Genomic DNA, 16,397 nt, shown 5'->3' on the forward strand with positions numbered 1-16,397 from the left:
AATCTGCTTCTTCTGATCTGTGAGCCTTTCAACATTATACCTCTTCCCTTGTGGTTAAAAACAGTTTGGAGATGATATGGCATTAAGTCCCCAGAGGTTTGTTTCAAACTTTAGAAATGTCAATTAATTAAAGCTAGGATGGTGCACTGATAAGCATCTGGGTAGTTTCATACAGATAAGAATTTCTGCAAATTGACATCCTTTAGAAAATCAGTCATAAAAATGCTACATTGCCAGGTGTTAGCATTTCCATTTGTCTGGACTCTGTTGTGCAGCAACACAAAAATGGAACAGTATATACAGTAGAACCTTTTCTTCAATTGTAAGAGTGTCATGTTCCCCATTTAGAAAAGCCTAACCAAGATACTCCTATCTGGTGAAATCTTTGGAAAGATGAAATTGCTATTATGAATCAAAAGATCATCATAGTTGGTCAATGGACGATTCAACAAAAATCATGCTGATATCAAATTTCACGAGCATCGATAATCATTAATAAGACTGATTAACAACAATAGTTTGATTAGTTGATAAAAGTCAGTGATTAGTTATGCAGGTATATCGTCAACCATAAAGGGAGAGAATGGTGATACTTACAACAGCAGTTTGTTTATTAACTGCAGTGAAGTGTTAAGACAGAGCCAACAATAGTTTATTTCAATATCTAATAATAGAAATTGACAGACTTGTCATAAATGATTCAAATGATATTGCTAAACATCGTCAATGGCTAGAGTGTCAAGGTTATAGACATTTTTCCATGAGTGACATATGTTATTAATATCAGAAGGTTTAATGATGTGAAGGGAACATCACAAGATATAGCATCTACTATCCCATTTCCACTGATTACTATGAAGTAATCATAACCACAGATATCACTATCTTTAGAAAAGGATATCGAGCCATTATGCATGATGACTATACTTATTATCTTGTTCAACTCCAAGGCTCGAAGTCAAATTGATTATATAGCAAAATTACATACCTAAGGAGTATTTGTATAAATTTTAAAAACATTTGATTAAGTAAACTACCAATAGGTGGTGGTCAATGTTGGCTGAAACTTTTGTCACTATTGCCACAACTTGCAAAACTGTGACTTCTGGCCTTAGTCACAGGGTTCGCCAAACTTTGTGCATAATGTTTGAAGCTCAGCGAATTCTAATAAAATTAAAAAAAAATCTGTTCAAAATCGTCCATAAATTCGTATGGAACAAGATTTTTTTTCTTTCCTCTTCAAGTATTTACAGATAGCAATCAGTCACAGAAGGAAGATTGGACGATTTGGGAGCTTGAAACAGAGACAGAAAAGAATAGGGATAAATTTGAGAAGAGATTACAATGGAATAAACTTGAGCAGATTACCAGTGTTGTCGGTAAATGTATAATGTAGCCAACGGGTAGAATAGTATCTAAACGGGCGTGTGACACTTGAGTCACCCCTTTCGAAAGGTATATGTACACGTCCGAGATGGACTTTGGAAGCATCGTTGTAATGGAGAGATCATTGTAATCGGATTGTAACTTGCAAGTGCATACATGAATAAAGTACCTGTTCTGAATTGAATCGTGTTATACATGTGTTAACTTCTTACCCTATGCGGTAAACATTTGGCACTGCCCCTCGACCCCGCCTTGTATTGCGACAGGGAGTGCACCTGGGGCGTTGCCCCGGGACCCCGTGAGGGCGCTACCCCTCGACCTCGCTGGGGGCGTTGCCCTAGGACCCTGCGAGGGTGCTACCCCTTGACCTCGCTGGGGGCGTTGCCCCTCGACCCCGCTGGGGGCGTTGCCCCCTAGACCCCCAGTCGTTGCAGATATCAGTCGTGGAAAGTCTGACCAGTTGGTGAAGACTTGGAGCTGTTGTAGGCATAGAGTGTTTGTGTACTAGAGGCACTTGGAGCAGGGGTTAGACGTGAGGCTGTCTTGGTGGATGCGTAGAGAGCTCAGGAGGAGCTGATCATCCAGTTGGAGGCAGTACAGCGACACTTGGCTCAGGGTACTCAGGAGTGGGAAGCAGAGAAAGCAGCACGGGTGGCTATCAAGGTCAGCTAAAGAGCAGTATTGTGTTAGCAGAGGCTACAGATGCAACGTGGTTTGGAGACTAGTTTGGTGCAGGCACGAGATGAACGTGAAAGTGATGTGACAAAAACAAATTTATCTTGTTGTAGTTAGTCAGTTAATGTATTTTGTTATTAATTTGTCTCAGATATTTTGTAATTGTCGTCCGGAGACGACTTTTTCTTTTGGGGGGGATGATGTTGTCGGTAAATGTATAATGTAGCCGACAGGTAGAATAGTATCCGAATGGGCATGTGACACTTGAGTCACCCCTTCGGAAAGGTATATGTACACATCCGAGATGGACTTTGGAAGCATTGTTGTAATGGAGAGATCATTGTAATCGGATTGTAACCTGCAAGTGCATACATGAATAAAGTACCTGTTCTGAATTGAATCGTGTTATACATGTGTTAACTTCTTACCCTATGCGGTAAACAACCAGCAGTAGGAGAGAAACCTGGGCAGAAATAAAATCCTCCATGGAAAATTTTACAGCGGCCTCTAACAAATAATTTCCTAAATCGTGCACTCAACAGATTGATGGAAAAGTCTGTCATTTCCATTGCACCTACTCAGCATATGACGGAAATGGAATATTTACATTAATAGCAACCTCTTTTTATAAAACAATATCATATTATTAATATCCTAACAATTAAAATAAAAATATTGAATAAATAAAGTTTATTATTATAGCTTTCAAATTTTCAAATTTAATAATATAGCTTTGGTTTTAATAATTAATTTAACAAGTGAAAATATTTATTTTTATAATAATTTTACTTTATTTTAATAAATTATATATTCGCAATTTTATTTTATAATATAATATATACAAATTTAGCATTACTAAATTATTTTAACATATTAATGAATTTATCATTTATACATTTTTAAAAAATTCAAATATATATAAGGTGAACTTAATGTCAAATTGTTTTCAAACTTTTTCTCCTTATCAAACTTCATCCAAATTATATTGTTGTTGAACTCAAACTTGAACCTTGTGACATAGCTTCAGGGAATGTCTCATGAGATTTCTCTCTCATCTTAGCAATAGGGGAGGCTTCCTTCTTACTGTATGTGGTTTTAATAGAAACTAATTTGAAATTACAAAAAGAGCATTTCTCCTAATCTATTTCTCATTTTTCAGAATGATTCTGCAAACAACTTATGAACAACACTAGAATTTTGTAGATTTTGCCATCACACCAAAAGCATGTACTTATGGTGGAGAGGGATCTAATCGGGGATATAGTTGCTACGCCAACACCCCCCACACGATGGTGCCGGATACAACCATTTATCATGTGGGATTTGCACCCACTACATACCATGTTGATAATCCAAGCCTACGCGGATGAAGGGTCAAAGGGCTTGAGGGACTTGAACCGGTGACTTGTGCTCTAATACCATGTAGATTTAAGAATTGGCAGATCGAGAAATAAGAGCATTCAGCACAACACATAAGGCCTACAAACTAAATCTCGGAATGCGGTGGGGAGGCAGAGAGTGGAAATGGTCCAAGTTCCTCATCAAACACATCATGACTGAAGATTAAATGATCAGTATTTACATCAATCAGTCTGTACGCCTTATGTGTGTGACCGTATCCTGTATCCTGTAGATTTAGTTTGCAACCCGCGATTTTCATCAAATTTGCATCGGGAATTCTCCTCCACGTTTGGAGCCGCAAACGTCTGCCAAAGCTTCCTATTTCCGCCTCAATCTTGCTGTGACCTCCACCCAATAGCTGTGGCCCTAAATCCGACTAGTTCTTGGTCTGGTTCTGCAACATTTTTTCTCAAATCTGCCATTTTTTGGAGCTTGTTTTGCAGCTAGATAGGTTTTTGCCTGAAACCCTAATTTTTGGGGTCGGTATTTTTTTTGTTTTCAAATTCTTGGTGGGTTTTTTGAGATCTCAAATGGGTCTTCATCAGATTTGTTTGGGTACCTCGTTTTTCGTGCCCCATTTTTCGAGCCAGCAGATCCAGAAAACAACATATTCCTTCTAGGTTTTTCAAGCTCTCTTCTAGGTCACTCTAATTCTTCTGGGTCTTCTGTATTTTTTCCTTGAAATCCATGCTTGCTAAATTTCAGTCTTGAAGTTTGTACCTGAATTCTTTGAAATGGCATCTTTGACTAATTTGATGTTGGAGGGCAGTCAACGATTCAATGGCCGCAATTATAACACTTGGAAGCAGCGCATGTTGACTGTCTTCAAGTATCGTTGCCTGGATGAGCTTGTTCTAGGCACGAAGACTCGTTCAACCTCCGACCAAGTAGAACAGGACAAGTTTGATGATCGCAGTCGAGAGGCTGTTATGCTTCTCAAGCTCTCTGTTATCGATGATCAACTACCGCAGATTCCTTCCGACAAGTTAGCTGCAGAAATCTAGAAAGATCAGAAGGAGCCGCATGAAACAACAAGTTGTCGAGCTTCCTGATCAAGGTGAAGTTGCATTTTTCGTCTTTTAAATTTGTTTATGTTTTTTTGGGTTTGTTGATTTTCTCCTTAAAAATCATTTCATGTTGTCTATAATACGCAAGGTTGCGTGAGATTCTGGGTTTTACCATTTTTTCCACAAAAACGAAGTTTTGTAATTGCAATCTATTTTGAGTCATAGCATTCTTTTGGCAAAGCTTCTTGGTTTCAACATTCTGTAGATCCAGGGAGGGTCTCAGTTATCACAAAATGTTCTGACATCCGTACATTGACCATTAAGGGAGGGTATTAAGATAATATTTTTAATATCTTTATTAAGATATTATCTCCTTAGTTAAATACTTTCTATAATGGTCAACTACTTGTTTGTAGTCCGTCTTCCAGTCTAGATAGGAATGTTTCCTATCTTGTCTCTTTTGTCATCGGTCCAGATAGGAATGTTTCCTATCCTGTCTTCAGTTTTTTTTCTAATTTCGTCTTCGGTCTACATTGTTTCTAAAAGAAACAACGTCCTTGTAATTCTTTATAAGGAACACATTTGTTCCTTTGTTAAAAAATCAATCATTCGGAAATCCGTTAATCTGCCAATTCTTGAATCTTGTAACATATTTAACAAAAAACACATTGCTACAATAATATCGATGGCTTGTGAGTTGACGTAAGACCAACACTAAAGACATCAATCTATTTTATATTGGTGGAATAATTGCAGAAACCCATCTCCTACACTTACCCTTAATGAAGATTTAATAACCTAAACAAATAATAAGGCACAAAATCTCTTATTGAATATACGCTAATTTAAATAAAAGTACTTAGTATTGAAGCACAAATTTTTAGTTCTAAGTATTTGCAGCCACTATCAATTATAACAATTTGTCTTTCTACAACACAAAGTATTCAAAAAGCTCAAATTTAACTATGACTCTGAATGCAATATGTACTTCAAAGTTTGTAAGATTGAATTCAAATCCCTCTTAATAAAACTCACAATCAATATTCAGAAAATGTCATCACAGAGCATCTTGAATCAACACAAAGTTTGAACACAAGTTGGCTCTTTTATTGAAAGGAATTTAATTTACATCCAAGAAAACTCTTAGAGTGTATATACAAATTGGCAGAGCTTTCTTGCATTGCCAAAAGGTGAAATTACAATGAGTGCCCTCCTTTATTTATAGGTGAGGGGTTGAGAGAATAAGGTGGGAGAAACCCAACAAACTTTAACCTATTCCCTAATTAACTTTGACTTGTCCAAACTGCAAGTCCTAGTATACTTTACCCGCAATGACTTTGCAGGTGATACTATGACATACAGTTACATCTTGTTTTTACATTACATTTAATTTGTCAAAATGGAATTTACCAAACGCATGATGAAAATAAATTGTGTTTGAAAAGACAAGACTTCTATTACATCATCCTTTATCGGTCTTTATGCTTCCCCAAGATGTTGCATAATTGAAGTACTCAAATTTGGTGGAAGCATATTGATCTGGAATAGGAACCTATTGATGTAGCTTAGGGATGGAGAATCTCCAAAGGAGATGTCCACCCAAGTAGAAAGAGTAGCACAAGTAAGCAATAACACGAAGGAAAGATCAAATGACAAAATACATTTGATTATTTTCTAATCCAATGGCAATTTGCTTACAGTATGTCGAGCAACAAGGCCTACCCGTTTATAGCCTTACAACAGATACAAATCCAATGTGCAGTCACTATGCATATGGGAGGTTTAACTTTAGATCTTGTTCCAGATTCTTAACTATTGATACATCAATAATATTACATATTGTTGGTAAACAAATTTGTTACTGTGAGATTATATATGAAACTGGCCTATTCGCCCTGTGAATAGTGACATTGCGCCAACACTTGGAGAGATTGAATCCGATCACTATCAAATTGTAATCTTCCTTTGTGTTTGAGAGGGGCAGCTCCCTCGTATGATGTAGGTATTTAGGATTGATGTGTACTTTTCACCAAAAGTACGAAAGGATAAACTATAAAACTTAACAAAGTGAACAGCCAAAACCCCACTAATAGACCTATGCATACCAAATGGGACTCCACATCAGATAACTGATTACAAGGTGATATCAGGTATAGATGAAATGATGAGCAAAGAAAAATAGTAGAACCTGACATATGAAGAGATATTCTATTCCAACACATTTAGATCGAGATACCATAAAATGAATGCACTTTGTCACATCAATTACATAGATCAGAGAGACTATTGTATTCCATCAATACATGAAGAGATCACTGATTTGACAAATGAAAAAACAGAATTATTAGCTCATGAACACCTTTTAGACATATGACAAAAATGCGTTCTTGATCATTTCCTTGAAGATATACAAATTCAAAGACACTTTGTGTGCAATGTAAATTCAAAGTCCTTTAGAAATATCTCTGACATTTACCCTTCATAAGGGTTCTCTGCCCTCTTTACATTACAAATTACCTTGCATTTAAGGGCTTCTTGTTGATAACTAACCTTTTTCAGGTTAGTAACTCATTTTTGCACAATTGGAGCAAGGTTATGAACTTTATAGATTTTGCAAAACCATAGTCAATTTTCTAACTCTGACTAAAAGTGACAAAAGTCACTATTTACAAACATCATGAAGAATAAGATTTTTTCATCGTATGGACTTAAAATGGTCTTATGCACTAGTTCCTTCATATCTTCTGGGTCTATAGCTTCAGAGTTTTTCTCAGTCTTCATGTCCATGCTTCCAAGATGTAGAGATTCTTGTTGTACCGTACAATGCTATTTTGCAGCTACTTTTTATCAACATAGTTGCTCTGATATCCCACAACTCCTCATTCTGTGAGTTGTGTTGTAGGCCTATAGCTTGAATGTCATTTTCTTAAATATGAGTGACATCTAACCATTGAATTCCATTCCATGAAATGACAATCTCCACCTTCTTGATGAATGTTGACTCAGACTGCAATTCAATCCATAATGCCAAAATATCTTCCACGACGTCTTCTATGTTGGATGAAATATTTTAAGATATCAACAATTACCCATCGTGCATTGTCAATAATCTCACGTAAACAATAATGCCTTTATTAGATCATAGAAGATTGGAATTCCCATTGTAGATTTAGATATATCATTTCTTAGTCACAGTATTAACGGTGATGTGAGAGAAAAACCATTAGTAGTTGCCTTTACTATTTTGAGGATCAGAGAGTGCCCTTCTATTACCTGGTATGTGCATGTAGTCACCATTACCTTTGATGAGGTGATGCCCTGCATTTACTGCTAGCTTTGGTACAATGAAATGGAATGCCTTGTGGTATTCTGTGAAACAATTCTCATGTAATGTGAACATGGGAACTGTCAGCAAGTAAACAACTTTACAATCATTTCTACCATTATGATTGTTTGAAATTTTATGAAATCTTTTCACAAAATGCGTTTATTCCATTCAATATAATTGGTGGCGCTGCATTTTGATTTTGAGAAATGAAGTCAAACAATTCAAGCGCAACACCTATGATTCTAGACGAGCAATTCCAACTGTAATAGCTGACATGAATCTCTTTTCTTTTAAGCTTCAATGGCTATTGATAACTAACATTGTTGATGAAGGTTGATGATTTTGGCCCCACACTTGTAATAATCTCTCCAAGATGATTTTCGGCTACAGTACTTCTTAGTACAAAGTGACATTTTGTCAATCATTTGGTGTGTTATCTCTTTGCCTCGGATATCATGAAACCACACTTTAAGGCATGTTTCCAACAATTTGAGTGTGCGGCATGAAACTCCATATTTTGGGTGTATTTCAAAAGCATATAATATTTGACAAAAATCTGCCTGTCGATAGGCCTGATGGTTGACTACAACTTGATCCAAAACTTCCATTTCGCGATTAAGCACAACAGAGAAACTGCGAAGATTATGGTTCATCATGCTGCAAGAAAATGCCCGATGGAGATCATAGCTAAGACTGTTTTTAAACAAGATTTCACCTATTCAATATCACCAATCCTGTAGAAATAGATCTTGTCCTGTGAATGCATGAGCTTTCATTATCATTCACCGATTGTGAGACATTATAAAAACTTGATCACATATACAATCCTTCATCATTTGATCAAATGGATAAGAGGAGGTCCTAGACTCCTTTGTGTTCTTTGAATGGGGTTTCAATTCAAGTATGAAATTGCTACGAGCATTCAAGGCAACCTTAGTGCTTTTACCAAGTTAAAACATTCCATATCATTGATGCTCTTTTGTTTAGTCAATTTGAGGTATAGAGATGTGATTCGACCACTATGATCTGAACATCACTGATGCTTTATCAAATAAGATCCTTCTCTTCACAACCAATGGTGCCTCGTTTAACTGTCTAGTGTATTGACTAGCATCATACCCGATGAAAGAGTTAAATTAATATGTTTGTCAAACTCAAATTGAATGATCATTCATGTTGATGATATTGCTATATGCTTTGTTGCATTGGACTTCCTCTTTAATCATGGCACTATTCAAGATGTAGGACGGTTGACGCCTTACACATAGCTACACATCTTGCATGTCTTATGATGATAACAATCACAACAACCATCATCAAATAAAACAAGGTTCCTGCAAAATTTCATGGTGTCAACTTTCATATGTTATTTGCACTTAAACGAAAGGCTTTTGTTCATTTCCAAAATCTTGCAGTGCCATTCTACATTATTAAACTTTGTGGTGTAGTTGCCATTTAGCTCCTTTGTATATTCACAACGATAACTTGAAGAAATGCAACTCATAATGAACTTAAAGGTGTTAATAACCATTTCATGGAAACAGGAACCGAGTTAGGAATGCTCAAATTTGGAGCATTTAGAACCACTCTTGGTTATGTCCGCTTGGAATTTCAGCATTAAAGACTCCAATTGGTTATGGGTTTGACCATTTTCAGCATACACAGTTGTTTTTGACTTTTCGAGCAACTTAAAAAAGAGAGTTAAAAATGCTCAAGTTCAAAGCATTTTAAAACTATAAAGTTTTGCTGACTCCATTTTTTAGCACAAGCAACCTTTCATTGTTTTTGAGTTTGACATTTATGAGTACTTTGGTTGCCAATTTGACTTTTTAGCAAGTTGGAAAAATAGGTTATGAATGCTCAGCCATTAATTTGAGTGCTCAACTTTTCAGCATTTCTAACTTTGAAAGTTAAAAGTTTTTAATAATTTGAGCATTTTTATGTATCGTGGAAGCTTTATTATAACTTTTCAAGCAACAAGGCACGACTTTGGCAAATTAAGTTTGTTTTCGACGTAGGTGGGCTCATTTCGAAGGTAAGGACAAGAAGAATAATAAATAATTAAAACTTTTCAAAAAACAATTTTAACTATTTATTTTTATCAAAACTTGAGCCACATGATTTGATTGAGCATTTGGCCAGGAATTTTTTATAATGGGCTATTTAAGGAATTAGGCAACACATATTTAATCACTTAATTACACATGTTGACCTAGAAGATTCGCACTTCCCAATAATTAGGAAATTTGTTACAACTCGTATGACAAACCCCACAAATGGGCCCAACAGTCGGTATCACGAACAAATAAGAAGGTGCTATCTTAGAATATAGGTGCACACATGCCCCAACAATATGCATGAAGAATCTCGAATGACTGTGTGCAAGAATCGCACATCAATCCACAAAAATCCATAGACCGGTCAATGTGCTAGCAAAGAAAACACTACCCGAGAACAAAACCAAGAGTACTCATTGAAAAGGAATCTAAAAGACACACGATCATAAGAGAACAACCCAGAATATGTAATAACCCTCAACAAGTGATAGCTTAAGTAAACATCAATTTTCCTTCACAAGATTAATGGTTTGACATTTCGTCAAACACTTTGCATGTAATCTCTATCTCGTTGTCTTTTATCTTTAGGTTACTTACGCTTGCTTGTAATGGTTCAAATTTAGTTTAGACGCATGCAAATGGTTATTAGATGTCCAAACAAAGAAGCTGACGTACAAATGCAATCTTTTTTGACCATTCAAATACATACATATGATTTCAGCCTATGAAATGTGCATTTACAGCGAATAGACATGTTTGCAAACACTTGGCATGCAATCTAATGACTGAAACATATAACTAAAACTCTCATGAAATTTGCAATTAAAGGAAGAACCTGTAGGTGAGTACTGTAGATATCAGATTGCAGCAGATTTGTATGAGGAAAAACGTACAATAGTATGCTCCCTCCAACTTAAGGCAGATCGTAGTTAGCATGTAATAGACGCTGCCCTAATAAAGAAATCATCAAACTCCAAAGGAAATGCAGGTTTGCAACTTATAATTTCTATCTCCAAACCCTTTCAAATCAGACCAATTCACTCACAAACATTAGCTTCTCTTGCACAATTAATACAATTGAGAAGACAAATCAAATTGCTATACTTCAGCAGCAATTTGCACTACCAATTTCAGACATTCCAATATACTTCAGCAGTGGATAACAAATCCTCAGAATAAGCCCTTATACTTCAGCAAGGGCACAAATTTCAGAACCTCAGAAAAAGCCACAAAGACATCAAAATAAAATAAAATATCCAAGCATGCTTTTTTCAACAAATGGGCTTGTATTTATAACCTCCTCATTTCCTTTTGTTGCCAAAATGTAACTTCACTCAAGAAGCTTCACTACACACCATTAATTAGAAGCTTCCATTAGATTCTTTTACTTGACTTGGCTTAACTAATTAATAAATGGCTTTGTCCAATGATAACTCAACCCTCAAGTGAAATTATAAAGTTAAATTATAACTTTTTAATAAGCCATTTAATTATTTAATAATAATTTGGCCACTAAAAATATAATCTCCCAAAATACTTATCATTTAAGTATGCCGTCTAAAATAGGAGTCATACCTATTATTTCTCCATGTGACCAAATGCACTTTCCAAAAATAGAAAGGGTCCATCTCAATCAACACCAACTTACCACAAATAGTAAGTACACAAAACTAAGCCCAAACAAAGTCCAATATGAGCCAAACGAAGACCAACTTGTAGCTTACTGAATTGTGGAGAAGATAAGACCATCACAAGCCAAGCCACTGCCTCAGAAGACTCTCTATCCACAATAATTAGCCTACAAGGATCACAATAATAAGCTAATCCTTGAAACTCTGATGCTGGCAAAAATGGGGACATTATAGAATAAATCTCCATTAAACCTGTAGGATTGCATAAGCTGGGACACACGATCAAATGACTGCTCACATGAATCATTGATACAGGTAAGCAGGAATAGAAAGAACAAAATAGGAACCAAATGATGCAAGATTTCCAAGAACCTCAGATGCTTCTGCATCAGACACATAGGGTTATTTAGAACTGATGTTCACTTTAGGATCCATGTCCAACCTGAGTGAAACCAGAACGATCCAACTTCGATTGAGAAATCCAAGAGCTGTCTTCAACCGGTCTATTATTCCTATGAACAAAATGCTCCAAATAATCCTTCCCTATAGAGTTCTTTCCAATTTTGCAATCCAAAGTCCTCTCAACCTCATCCATCTACTTCTTAGGATAATCTAGTTCCATAACTAAATCATCAACAGACTCATGGTACTCATACAAATAAAAAATATTGAATATAAATGAAATATCGATATCATTAGGCAACTCAAAATCAAAAGCATTACCACTATCAAATTATTTTGAACTCTACATGGTCCAAATTTCATCTTTAACTTTCTATATGTTCCAATTGGAAATCTATTCTTCTTCAAATGAACCATAACCTCATCACCCATTGCAAACTTCTTATGTCTCCTAGTTCTATTAGTAAAATCCTTATACTTTTGATTATTGTGCTCCAAGTCAAATTTCTCTTCATCATGCAAAGTCTTCATGAAATCTACATAACCTTCTGCCCTCACATTTCTCTTCTCCTGTTGACTAATAACCCTTAAAAGTCTGTAATCCCCATAGGATGCGTGACAGTATTAACCTTGAAAGGTGTTTGATCTTATTCACTATATTGTTATAGGAAAACTCAACTTGAGCCAAAACTAAATCCTAATTACCTAGTTTGTCTCCAACTAGGCATCTCAATAAATTACCCAAACTTTTGTTCACAACCTCTATTTGTCCATCGGTTTGTGGATGAAATGTAGAACTAAATTTCAACTTAGTATTTAGTCTCTTCCAAAGTGTTTTCCAAAAGTAGCCAACAAGCCTATTGTCTTTGTTTGAAACAATACTCTTTGGTAACCCACGCAACCTCACAATTTCCTTGAAGAATAAGATATGCATTGCATTTGATGTCTTCCTACAAGGTATGAAATGAGCCATCTTGAAACATCCATCCACAACAACAAATATAGAATCATTACCCTTTTGAGTCTTAGGTAACCCAAGAACAAAGTTCATGCTAGTATCTTCCCAAGGTCTATAAGGAATGGGTAATGGCTTATACAAAGCCACATTCTGATTAATCCCTTTAGTAACTTGACAAACTCTACAACTCTTGACAAACTTTTGAACATCCTTATAAATTCGAGGCCAAAAGTACTTCTCACTAACCAAATTTACAGTCTTATCAATACCAAAGTGTCCAGCAAGTCATCCACTATGCTTTTCCTTGATTATATTCTCCCTCATGGAACATCTAAGTATGTATAATTGAATTCCCTTAAACAACATACCTTCTTGAATGAGATAATCAACCCACTTACTTTTATTGGTCATCATATGACAAGCTTTCTTAGTTTCTGCAAAGTTTGGATCAATTTTATACAAGGTCTTCAAATCATCAAAGCCAAGCACTCTCACTCTCATCTTAGTCAACAAATTTCTTCTCCTACTCAATACATCAACAACTCTATTAGATTGTCCACTCCTATGTTTCAACACAAAAGTGAAATTCTGCAAATACTCAACCCACTTCATGTGTCTCTAATTCAACTTATTTTAATTACTCAAATATTGTAAAGTGTTATGATCGGTGTACAACACAAATTTCTAGGCATCAAATAATGTATCCATTTCTTCAAAACTTGAACAATAGCATAAAATTCTAGATCATAAAGTAAATACCCTTTTTAGCATCATTCAACTCCTCACTATAGAAAGCAATAGGTCTACCTTCTTGACTCAATATTACTCCTTTTGCATTCCCACTTGCATCACAATAAACTTGAAATACTTTAGTGAAATCAGGTAAAGCCAACATAGTAATTCAACTACCTTAATGCCTCAAAACTCTTGTCAGCTCCATGTGTCCACTTAAATTGTTCTTATCTCCTCTTATTGTCTTTGTCATAGCATTATTGACGAAACCAAAATTCCTGATGAACTTTTGGTAGAAACTAGTGAATCCATGGAAAGTTTTAACTTCGCCAATAATCTTTGGTTAAGGCCAATCCAAAATAACCTTAACCTTCTTAGGATCCATCTTCAAACCATTAACCAAGAATTCCTTTAAAACTTTGTTGATCAACCTCATGCAAAAACGACGCGCATTAGTTAAACCAAAAGGCACAACCAACCACTCATTCAAACCTAAAACTTGTCTTAAAAGCAGCATTTTATTCGTCATCTTCTTTGACTCGAATCTGATAATAGCCACTCTTTAGGGCAATCCTTGTAAAATATCTTGCTCCACCCAAATAATCCATAATGTCACGCATTCTTTGCAAAGGGAACCTATACTTCACTGTTATCTTGTTTATAGCTCTGGAATCAGTACACATACGCCATTCTCCATTCTTCTTAGGTGCTAATACAACTTGTACAACACAAGGTCTCAAACTTTCTCTAATCAAACCTTTTTGCAACAACTCTTGAACCTATCTTTTCAATTCTTCATTCTCTGTAGGTGTTAACCAGTCTGGTGCTTTATTAGGCAAAAGAGCTCGTGGTATCAGGACCATGCAATGACCAATACTTCTAATTGGAGGTAACCCATCAAGCATATTATCTGAAATGATATCCTTAAATTCTTAGAATAATTCTCTGACTTCCTATTGTTTTTCATTCTTAGTTCCTCTTTCACTCCTACTAGGCATCAAAGAAAAACATGTGTCTTCCTTCTTCAAATCCTTTACGAATTGATTTTCTTCAATCAAGAAAACTCTAATAGTAGTATAATTCTCACCCTTCGATTCTTCTATCCAAGGTAACAAAACTTGTCTTTTTCCATTAGCCCAAATAACATACTAGTTCAATCTACCATCATTCAAGGCTTGTTTGTCATATTGCCAATGTCTTCCCAACAAGAGGTGACAACAATCCATAGGCATAATATCACACAAGACTTCATCATAATATGATTCAATCTTAAATTTCACAAGACATTGTTCACCTACCAATAGCTTATGCTCATCCTTGATCCAAGCAATCTGATAAGGCTTAGGATGCTTCATTCTTGGCAACTGCAATTTGGAGACTAACTCCTCTAGTGCTAGATTATCAGAGTTTCAACTGTCAATGATTACTTTGCAACATTTATCTGCAATTCTATGTCTAGTTTTCAACAAGTTTTTCCTTAATACGAGATCCTCAACGACTTCCTCATTACGCAAGGTTCTCCTAACCATCAGGTTTGCTTCCTCTTCTAGTTCATTCAATGAAACAAATGTACCTTCCTACGCAAGTGCATTTCTGCTATTGTTACCATATTTCCTGCTCGAATAAATGTACTCAAATGCTCTATGACCTCCACAGTTAAAACAAGTGCCCTTAAACCAAGTCATGTCTTCCCTTTTATGACTACTACCTCTTGAATAGCTTCTACCTCTGTAAGAACCTTCTTCCTTCCACTCAAATTTACCTCTATCTTGATTAGTCTTACCTTGATCTGAGTAAGTTTTGCTACCTTCACCATAAGATCTACCTCTTCCTCAAAGAAATCTACCATCTCTCTCTCTCTCTCTCTCTGCCTCTGTTCATGCCTCTTGTTCAACTTTTCTTCTGCCTTTAGTGCAAATTGATATGCCTCTTCAATGCTATCCATCTTGACCAAACTAATTTCATCTTGTATAGAAATCCTTAATCCATTCAGGTATCTAGCAATCCTTTCCACTTCATCATTAATGTGTCTAGATTTGATATCCAACCTGTGATATCCTTCCAGATTTGACAAAACCGCTGACCAAAATTCATCAAAAAATCATCCATCTTGATGTTTTATAACGAAACTATCCTTCCCTGGAAAAATAGATAACTAAGAACAACTACAAAACCCACCAAAATATTGTAGATGAGAAGAATGCCCCAAAATGGACTACAAAATACCATTATTTGAAGAGCACAAAGCATTGTTTTTTTAGAGGAAAATAGTAAAAGCCCTAAAATAATATTCCACACCAACTTAACATATTACAAAACCTGGAAACAATTTTTGAGGAGAAAATTTGACCAAAACGAAACATGATTTTCGACATGACAAATCAATCTAACCCAAACAGACAAGGAAAGATGCAATTGAAAGAATACAAAACTCCAAAAAATGGTAAAACCCAACTAAATTTTTTTAAGGGAAAATTTATGAAAACCAATCTGATAATTTTTTAGGAAAAATTTATTAAAGCCCTCCCATAATAGGAGTTGATCAGAATGCATAGGAGAAAACATCCTCATTTGAATACAGAGCAACTGGGGTCTTCTCTTGAGACCCATCTTGAGTTTCCTACAATATTTCTTCATGTGACCCAGCTTGTGACAATAATTGTGTTGAGCACTCTTCTTCTTTGAAGATGTTGAAGGCTCACCTTAACCCTTTTTGTTGAGAGAACTAAAAGGTGCCCATGTTCTTATTTGTGGCTTGTGTTGGAAAGGCCACTTGTATAGAAGAGGAGGAATTGTCATGACTTCCAAGTTGTTGCTTCC

General features: G+C 35.7%; 1 protein-coding gene across 1 annotated transcript in view; it reads left to right on the plus strand.

The window, feature by feature from the left end:
* LOC149542063 (outer envelope protein 64, chloroplastic-like) overlaps positions 1 to 16,397 on the plus strand; it is a 272,009-nt gene that overhangs the window by 106,137 nt on the left and 149,475 nt on the right. The window lies entirely within an intron of this gene.

The sequence above is a fragment of the Cupressus sempervirens genome, chromosome 8, assembly GCF_028749045.1.
Source record: "Cupressus sempervirens isolate cs-2001-9-10 chromosome 8, ASM2874904v1, whole genome shotgun sequence".
Classification (NCBI taxonomy): domain Eukaryota; kingdom Viridiplantae; phylum Streptophyta; class Pinopsida; order Cupressales; family Cupressaceae; genus Cupressus; species Cupressus sempervirens.